This window comes from Sander vitreus, chromosome 12 (genome assembly GCF_031162955.1).
Source record: "Sander vitreus isolate 19-12246 chromosome 12, sanVit1, whole genome shotgun sequence".
Taxonomy (NCBI): Eukaryota; Metazoa; Chordata; class Actinopteri; order Perciformes; family Percidae; genus Sander; species Sander vitreus.
This window is the reverse complement of record NC_135866.1, coordinates 19,891,304-19,901,482: the sequence shown is the minus strand read 5'-3', so window position 1 is coordinate 19,901,482 and position 10,179 is coordinate 19,891,304.

The window sequence follows — 10,179 nt, the reverse complement described above, 5'->3', positions numbered from 1 at the left end:
CTGAGAAATTAGAGGCCGCAGGGAATGTTTTCTTTCATGTAATAAAGATAAGGACTTCTCCTGTAATGTACAGCTTGATAAGAAAATGACACTTTACCTGGAACAATTACCAACAATGGCTTTCGTATAAAAAATAATGAATAACAAATGTCAGACTAATGATCAAGTGATAACAGCAACTATGTGGAGCATTATTATCTCCATGCACTAATTACTCCTTCATGATAGTGAGAAAGACACGGTGCTTTTAAAATCTTTTGAATAAGAGGGAGGGTGGGGTGGGGGGGGTAGTAAGGATGAATCTTTTTGTAGTTGTTTGACTCTTCAACAAGAAATGTTAACAGTCACCTAATACAGGGGCCAGTACACTTTTGCGGTTGTTTTGCATTTTTTGTGGTCTTTTTCATTTCTTTGTGACCGTTTTGCATCTGTTTGTAGTTGTTCTGCCTTTTTGTATATTGTCATGTTGTGTCTTTGTGGTCATTATCGTCTCTTTGTAGTCATTTTTGCATCTTGTTTTAGGAATTTTGTGTGTCTTTGTGGCCATTTTACATCTTTGTAGTTATGTTGCGTCGTTTTGTGGTTGTTTGGCGTCTTTGTGGTCGTTTAGCATCCGTTTATAGCTGTTGTGCTTCTCTTAGTGGTCATTTCACTTCTTTATAGTAGGACTGGGCAATATGTCGATATCGTGATATGAGCCTAGATATTGTAATATGGTAATATGACATCAGTGTTGTCTTTTCCTGGTTTTACAGTCTGCATTACAGTAAAGTGATGTAATTTTCTGAATTTACAAGACTGTTCTAGCTGTTCTATTATTTAACTTTACCCACTAAGTCATTATATCAACATTACTGATGATTATTTGTCACAAATCTCATTGTGTTATATATTTTGTGAAAGCACCAGTTATCAACCCTACAATATCGTCGCAATATCGAGGTATTTGGTCTAAAAATATTGTAATATTTGATTTTCTTCATATTGCCCAGCCCTACTTTGTAATCATTGTGTATCCCTTAGTCGTTGTTTTGGGTCTTTTTGTAGTGGTTTGACTTTTGAACAAGAAACGTTAACACAATGTCACCTCGTTGAGAGCCTCATGGCCTGTATTCTTTATGCTCGTTTTGCATCGCTTTGTAGTAATTTTGGATCTCCTTATCTTCTCCCCAATTTATCTTTTTGTAGTCGTTTGATTTAGCCTGCTTTCCAACAAAAAGTTTTAACTTCATACAGAGGCTTTGGTCCAGCGGCCCCTGGTCTTGTACCCGTGAGGGCCGTTCGGTAATCCATCCATGATATTAAGAAGCCAACTACCTAGATTATTTTTTTTGGGGGGAGGGGATCAGATTCCAGGGAAGGGGCCCATGCCACCCCTTTGGCCCTGCTTCTGTTCCTGCTACTGCATGTTTCATCATGTGAATTTTCTCAGTGCCAGACTGTTCTCATGAAGTGGCGTATGTATGGCATTATTGGTGTGTTATGAAGACGCACACTTGCTTTTCAGCGTGTTTATCAACGCCGTTTGTCCTCCATTGACTTACATTACCTTGCGTTTGCGTGTGAATTGACGACATAGCGAGTAGTATGAAAGGGTGAAAATACACGTAGGTAGGGAGGTCGGTCGCGATGGTGGATGGGTAAAACACAGGACTTTCACACAGGAGAGTGGGGATTGTGTCCCGCGTGTGATGTTTCCTTACCACGTTTTTCTTTTCCTAAACCCAACCCAGTTCTTCTTTTCCTAATCCCAACCGGTATTTTTTTTCCCCCGCATGTGATGTTAAAACCAACCGTAGCCTCGCAATGACACGCCACGTGGCTTTAGAAAGTGGCGTGTATGTTTACGCTGCATACAGCAGCGTAGATATACACGCGGATAGCTCAAAATGCGTACAGATAACACAGCACTTGGCTTTAGGAAAGTGGCCTGTATGTTTACGCGAAGTCATAATGTCACGTTGTCAGTGCAGCGTGGAACTGCAAGAAATATAAAAAAAAATATACTGGCAGCCCTGTGAGTTTTCTATTTATTTGTCTTATTTATTCAGGCGATGGGGGAGCAGTAATCTGTGGCCCCCTGGTATCTGGGCAGAGACAAGTTTGTGCTGGTTGTTAGGCTACTGACAAACCCCACCGGCTCTCATTAGTGAGGAAGAGACAGATTAAGAGAAAGACGGAAGGTGGGGGAGAAAAGTGAAATGAGAGAGTGTGCAGAGAGTGAGGAAGCTACAGAGAGAGAAACGGAAGCACTAAGACAGATGGATGCATCACAGCTTTCACCTCTCAGTCTTGTTTGTTTGCAAGGAATGCCGCAACCCATTTTTCCTCCCTCTCCTGTCCTCCGTCCCGTCGCCCTCTTGTTATCTCTCAGCACAAAATGCTGAGGATTAGTCCAGGCCACAGGGGCTGCAGCCAAATGCTGCTGAACCACAGGCACAGCAGACAATCGCTTAATAAATGTTTAATTAAACCACTGCAGTGTTATGTGTGAATGTAGAGATGACTCACAAGTTTTGGTGGAAAATGGAAATGCTTTAAAAACGTCTCCACAAGAGATTCATGTTTCACCTCTGTGGTCTACTGGTCTACTCTGTGGACGTCTGTGGTTATTATCAGGGACATAGTGTGACATGTACTTATGACCCCCTCAACAGCTCTGGGGAGGTCTGATTTCTAGCTTAAAACTCTGGCTTGGACTGAATACTTTTGTTTGTTGAAAGTTTGTTCCCATGAAATTCATAATTTATCTTAAGTCACTGTGGAGTTTTCACCCATCAAGTTACTACAGTGTCTGTTGACAGAGCAGTTGTTGCTGGTGTGGTTGCTTTGGTCAAAGTTCTGCTGTCCTCTGACACGCCTGTCACATTCAGGTGTAAATACAGATATACAGGGCTTTGATTAAAGTTGCAAAAGCTGATGTCTAAAATCTCAAAACTAAACCAACTGCAAGACTACCACTACACTACTACCAACTACAGCAGCAGTCTAGCTGAAGAAAAACAAAACTTCTAAACTGCCTTAAAAACAAATTGATCACCGAAATCTGCTGAGGCCATATCAAATAATCATCTTCACCTCTTAGCTCATAGCCATCTTCACCTTTCCTTCTGTCTGTTGTTGAGGATGAAGATTATTTAACATTATTTTTATATTACTTTTAGACAAAGTCAGGCTAGCCGTTTCCCTCTGGTTCCAGTCTTTACGCTAAACTAAGCTAAGCTGAGCTGAGCTATTTCAATTGGAGTTGTTTGTGTCCACCAGATGACAGTCCAATATTCACCCTCTTTTAGCTCTCTTTCAGCAGTTAAATGCTCAACTATGTTTACCAGCTAGTTACTAACTGTTTATGTCTGCTGTTTGTTGCTAAGCAGGTTATGTACTGTGGGTGTTTGGAGATTTTCCCCTGAAAACAGCTGCCTGTGCGAGGTAGGGCACAGAGCATAGTGCAGACACTTCAGAGGCAAAGCACAGCAAAGGTGTACGTCGTCATCGCTTCTGGCTACCTCACATACAGCTGTTATCTCATTGGTTGTGCTTTGAAAGGTCAGCAGCAACCAAAGTTGAAATAATTTGAAATATGAGCGCAGTGCTTGGTGACAGTTTCAAATGATGCGCCACGCCAAGGGTAGAGCTTCCTCCTATTTGTCTCCACCCCTACTCCCCATAGGAAAACGATAGCAAAGTCAGCACAGAGCGGTTTTCCCGCAAATCATGTGTGGGCAGCTTGGTCGGACAGCTAAACAATGGGCTGAAACTCACAGAGCTCCTTAAAGCCGAGGGGAGCTGCAGAGCCACATCAGTACGAGTGAACTCCTTTCACATGGTCACATTCTTTTCACATTGTTATACATACCATTGTTATTATAAAATTATGGGTTACAGATGCTTTGAAACAAAAAAGAGTTTTTTACCTAAAGATTTAAGGATTCTAAACATTGTGATCCTGAAGAATCCCCTCTTGACAACCCTATGATCATCTTTAAATTGTCTGTCATGTTTTCCATAATTGATTAGAAATCAAGAGAGAAGGCATTGTTTTACTGCTGCTGTAAATTATGATCAGACTTCACTAAAAACTTAACTTGTTCTCTCACTGTTGGGCTGTCAAGAGCTCAAAGAATAATATTGATTCCTGGAGTACGTACAAGATTTATAAAATTCACTCTGTGTTCACGGCGCCATTCATTCATCAGCTATTGTTTTTCCAGAAAAACTCCACTGAGCTCCATTCAGCAACAACCAGCCTGTTTTGAATGCTGAACAGCTCCTCTCACGCAGTAACTAACTTGCTCAAGGGCATCTTGCTCAAGGGCAACACAGAATTTGAGGCTGATTAAATGCTGAATATATATATATATATATATATATATATATATATATATATATATATATATATATATATATATATATATATATACTTTTTTTACAGTTATTGATATTAATGGATTGTATGCAGAAATCTGAAGAAAAGTTAATTGTTGACCTCGGCAACAGCAGCTGACAAAACAGTCCTCAAGGTGCGTCTAGTAGCTGATCTTCATTGGCAGATGGAGTTGCTCCGTTGTCATGGCGTTGTTGTTGTTGTTGATCATATGAAATCACATCTTCATATGATATCACATCTGCATTTTCAATGGCAACTGGGTCAAGTGTACCGGCTACTAAATGAACTTTGAAGAGAGATTGTTTTGTCAACTCCACATTTGGCCTACGGATGTTAATTTTTAAAGCGGCAAAGATGTCACAAACACATTGTACACATTATGCTGTCTTTTATAGATGATAATTACGCGGCTTGGTTGCTAATACAATATTTTGTGTCAAATTATTAATTTATTTGGTAAGTAGCCGTGTAATAAGTGGGATAATGTAGAGCGAGGGGGGTCGTTCTAGCGAATACAACCCCGACAGGGTGATCAGGACCCTGAAGCGAAGCAGAGGGGTCTTGAATCAGCCTGGAAAGCATCCTTAAATCAACATATAATGATACCTGATGATGTGACGCTCCTTGTTTTATTCCTGATAATCACTAGGAGGCAGTAAAGCACAAATGTTGCACAGACACTGCACAGTACATGGTGATGGTGACATCTATCAGAGGTTTGTTTTAGTAGACAGATGCTGTCAAGACACAATACAATGATCTCGCTAATGGCAAAATAAACAATATGAATATAAAAGAAGTTTGTGTTTTAAGATGAGCCATTACACACTTTAACAAACTTTTGTGCAAAAGGACAGGTGGTAATTAGATTTCAATTTATGCTTCTTTTCAGTGGAGGGGATACAAATCTGTCATATTGAGTCATGCTGATTGATCCTGGTAAGCCTTCTTGGAAGCAGAGAAGGAACATAGGACAGCAGCTTATCCACTGTTTCTGTAGCTGGAGGCAATCTGATGTGCTAGTACATCCTCTGTACAGAGTGGTAAGTCTGAAATGCTCCACTTGAGTGTGAAAGTGCTGCTCGAGTTACACTTTATTCAAGTCACAGCAAGACTATACCTGTTCTAGAAAGTGACTATTAGATTACAACTACATTTTTAAATAGTTCATTAAAAGCAACTCAAGAGGTTAGTTACACGAGAGTGAAAATGAAAACTTTCTAAGTCAAATAATTTGTGGACTACCTTTTTTTCATTTCAATTCTTTTTTCAAGAGGCTGCAGTTAGTTCACACGCGTCTGTAATAGCAGCAGGATTAAGAGGACTGAATGGGGTGGAAGTTTTTAGATAGCACAGAAAGCTGAAAAAAATTACTTTAAAAGAGAGTGTTGGTGAGTTTTATGGACATGGATGAAACCAAGTTACAATGAAGTTCCTGCGCTGCTGTGCTGGTAAACTTTCATTGGAGTCATTACAAAGTAATCCTTTTTTTTCCCCCCAATTTCTAAGAGCAGGCGCTGTAGTGGATGCCGATTTGTCTTAAAATATGAACGGTAAAAAACTGCTCCATAGTGCTACTAGAGGTTAAAAACTCACAAGGATACCCTCAATACATCTATCACCTATCCTCTATAATCGTTTATCCTTTACAGGGTCTCGTGGGGCTGGATTGAGCGAGAGGCGGGCTACTGGACAAAAAGCCAGTCAATCAAAGGGCTGACACATAGACAGCCAGCCAGCCATTCACGCTCACATTTACACCTACAGGCAATTAAAGTTGCCAATTAGCCTAACCTGCATGTCTTTGGACTGTGGGAGGAAGCCGTTGAACCCGGAGAAAACCCACGCTGACATGGGCTACCCAGAACCCTCATGCTGTGAGGGAACGGTGCGAACCACTGCACCACCGTGATCCCCCCCTTTAATACATCTATTAATGTGTGGACTGAGGTAAGCCAATCTTGTCATGTTCACTATATTTTTATTGTATAATATTGTGCGTTAGCACATTGTATCAGTGGCTGTTCAAAATCTAAGAAAGTGAAACATGCAGTGATGTACAAACATCCTTATTTCTTAATTTGACCAGTTCTCATCCTCTTCTCTAACACATTGAAACACAATTGTTAATTGGCATTAAGGTCGATAATTACATGTTAAACTAAGAACTAACAACTACAGATTTCCTGTTACCTCCCTCTCTTTCCATCTCTTTTGTCTTCAACTCCAAGACCAGTCTCATCCACACTGACGGTCTGTGAAGAGCGACTTGTCTCCATCAGCTGGGAACCTTCACTAGTGTCTTTGTGTGTGCGTCTGTCAGCACAGGAGGAGGGTTTCAGGCATCATCACTCAGGCATCCTCTTACTGGGCTCACTGGACTAAAGCCTGGGAACCAGACCAACGATCGCCACTCTCATTAAGCAAATGGACCCAGGTACTCTGAAACTGAAATCAAAGCCCTGCTTCACGGCATAGTGTCCAGTATTTTTAGACAAAAGCTCAGAAAGAAAAAGTACTGAACTGTACTGAATTGGCTCCACTGTGCACATATTTACATTTATTCACTGATGAGAGAAAATCCTTAAATGAGGTGAACCTCATGGCACTTTCAAGTTATGACTAATACCTCTACGGTCAACATGTCTGTCTGAATTCCAGCATTTTTAAATTTTTTATTGTATTTATTATACAGTTGCACTTGTTAACAGAATTATGGTTTGAACTTTTAATCTTTTAAGCACTTTTGTTTTCACACCTTTTATACCCACACATAAATGTATATGATGTTTCTGGTTTCTGCAGGTAGAATAACACTGTCAAGCTGTTTTTAATTGTGTGCTATAAGTCATTTTTAGCCATGCTAGTGACGTGGCTTTAGGGATGGCAGTGCTGTTTGATACACCAGCCAGTCTGGTTCTTCCCCGACAAAAATATCTCAACAACTATTGGATGCCATGAATTTTGGTGCACACATTTGTGTACCCCTTAGGATAAATGTGTTAAAACTTTGATGATCGTCTGACTTTTTCCTCTTGCACCATCATTAGGTCAGAATTTCAATATTTGGTTTTTTATTATGACTGGCAAAACAAATATTTCCATAAGCCTCTGCAAATCCCTAGTACGCACTAAATCCAAGCAAGTGTTGTGAATACTTTTGTGTTCGTACTGGAAAAGTGACTCTATTAAAGGAGGATTCCGGTCGATTTCAACACGTAGCTCTGTTGTTTGTAAATGAGAGAGTGCTGTCAGTAGCGAGAAAAACGAGAACAATCGGTGTTGCCTACACCATGTTATCCTCCTGCTACAGTTTGCACCCAGGAGACTGAAACTGGGTTTTAAGCCTCTTGTAATGACATTTTGAACATGTTAAGTGCCGACCCATGTGAAGTGATTCCTTCTGAGTGAACACAGTGAATCTGACTGCAGTAGATATGAAAGAAATGCATAAATGCATGCATGTTTAGTTCCAGTGTTGACTGCAAGACATAGGGATCGTCCACAAACTACAACATCGAAAAGAGATACAACAAAAATATTTATTAATTTAATTATTAAATAAGGTAGTGTCTCCAAACTTACCTCAATTATAACGTGTCCCCTGCTAGTTGTACTACAGCACTTACTTTAAAAAAATAAGCATATGCCTATTTTTGAAAATATTTTTGTATCTCTTTTTGGTGTTGTAGTTTGTAGACAGTCCCGAAGCACTTGTCTTGCCGTCTCAACACCGGAACTAAACAGAGCTGAATTAGTAAAACTTTTTTCACATCGTTATAGTTGGTTTGCATAACAAGAAATCCTTGGTTTTTGAGTGTGCTTTTACTGCCTTCCCATAAAGGTATGCACAAAGGAATTTGAGGAGCTGCAAAAAATTAAAACACATTGTGTATAATGGTAAAACAGCTTTGTAAACACCCCAGAAAAAAATAAATTTAAACTTTTAAATCTTGTAAAAAATGGTGTACTAACTGCAATAACGGTATACTAACCCACAATGAATATATATTTAGTATACAATTAATATCTAGTATGAAACTGGGATACAGCATTGTTTCCAATTGGGAGTTTAAAGTAAACTTCACAATGTGCACATGCTGCTAGATGAAGAGTAAAAAAAAACAAATTGACTCTTGATGGCGTTGTGTTACGTTCCTCTGCTTTCCTGAGCTTGATAGCTGCTTATCACATCCAGAAAGGTGGTGAGGTTTCATCCATAGTCTCTTAATCACCCAGAGGTAATTTCAGATGCACGGTCTGCAGATGACCTTGGCTTTCTCTTTTTTGAGAAGGGTGAACACCTGTGAGAATTAAATCCGTGATGTGCCTCTCAGAGTTTGAGGCTTACTTTTTTTCATGCTCTGTTTGAAAAGCTTTAATAGAGGAGAGGCAAAGATGAAGAGGGAGATTTGGTGATAGCCCCGATAGAGCTATTGATTTGTTTAGAGGACCTGCTTCACACCTGGCAAGATTCAAGAGAAAATAACTGAGAAGTTTAATCAATGTGCCGACAGCTAATCAAAAGAAGTGAGGTGTACCAGCAGCCTGTGGTTACCTGCAAGAGTGTTTGAGTGTATGTTCCTCTTTCCACCAGCAAGTCTCGGTGGATTCATGCTTGTTTGTGTTCCTGTAATTACAGATGGTGTATATCAAATATATTCTGTGTTAGAAAAAACTCAGATTAGTTTCTTTCATTTGCAAACAAGACTGACATCTTGAAAAATGTCTATTTACTCAAGGTATCATGTCATCTGGCAGAAGGCAGACTGCTGCTGAACTCAATTACAACCTCCCATACAGGCAGGCAAAACACAAAGGCATCATCTGAATAACATGATGGTGAAGACGGACAGGATGTTTGCCAGGTTTGCATCACTTTTTCTGATAATTCCAACAGTTTCTGTATAAATATACAGAAAATCAGTATCATAAACTAAAACGGTTCTTAATTACTGCATATCAAAGGAGGTTACATTGAAATAGATTATCTGGTTGGTTGGGTGGCCAAGCCTTGTTTGTTTCCTTGGTGTCTTAAAATGAGCTTATACCATTTATTCAAACCTCTTTCTGTGATAAATGCTGTTTTGTCAAGACACTTAGCAAGTTGTATGAACTGAAACATCCTTTCACATATCTACTCTCTGTATTCATACAATTTGAATTGTTGGACCATGGACTGTCAACAGATCAGGTCTACCACTGTAACCGCCCTGAAAAGGTTTCTCTTTTATTTCATATAGTTGACATTAAAGAGCAACAAGTAGCGAGACAAGAGGACGACGTGAAACAAAAGTCCCGGACTTCAAAAGAGAACTTGGCTAAATGAGCCACCAGTAAGTCCCGTCTTCAGTAAGTTGACTAATGTGGTTGAAAAACACCATGAAATAAGATTTAATATTGTTTGTTTTGGAAAGTTTAAATTTGAATTTGCTCAGTCCTCAGTCAGCATCAGCGGGTTCAATTCTGACCTGCCGTCCTTTGCTGCATGTCATTCCCCCTCTCTCTCCCCTTTCATGTCTAAGGGCGCTGCCACACAGAGCCGATTATCGGCCATCGGACCGTCTGGCGAGGTCGGTGACTCGAGTCTGTTCGGTGTGTTCCGTGCCGTCGTCCGTCCGAGGAGCCGTCGGCGTTCATTTTTGCCAACCCGACATGTTCAGTCGGAGACAGGGCAGTCGGGACTCACCCGGAAATGGCGAGCGGATGAGCTTCTCAAAATCTGACAAATCTTTTAAACTAACCTTTGTCGATCTGAAATGAAGACAGATTCAGAAACTGCATGGCCTATT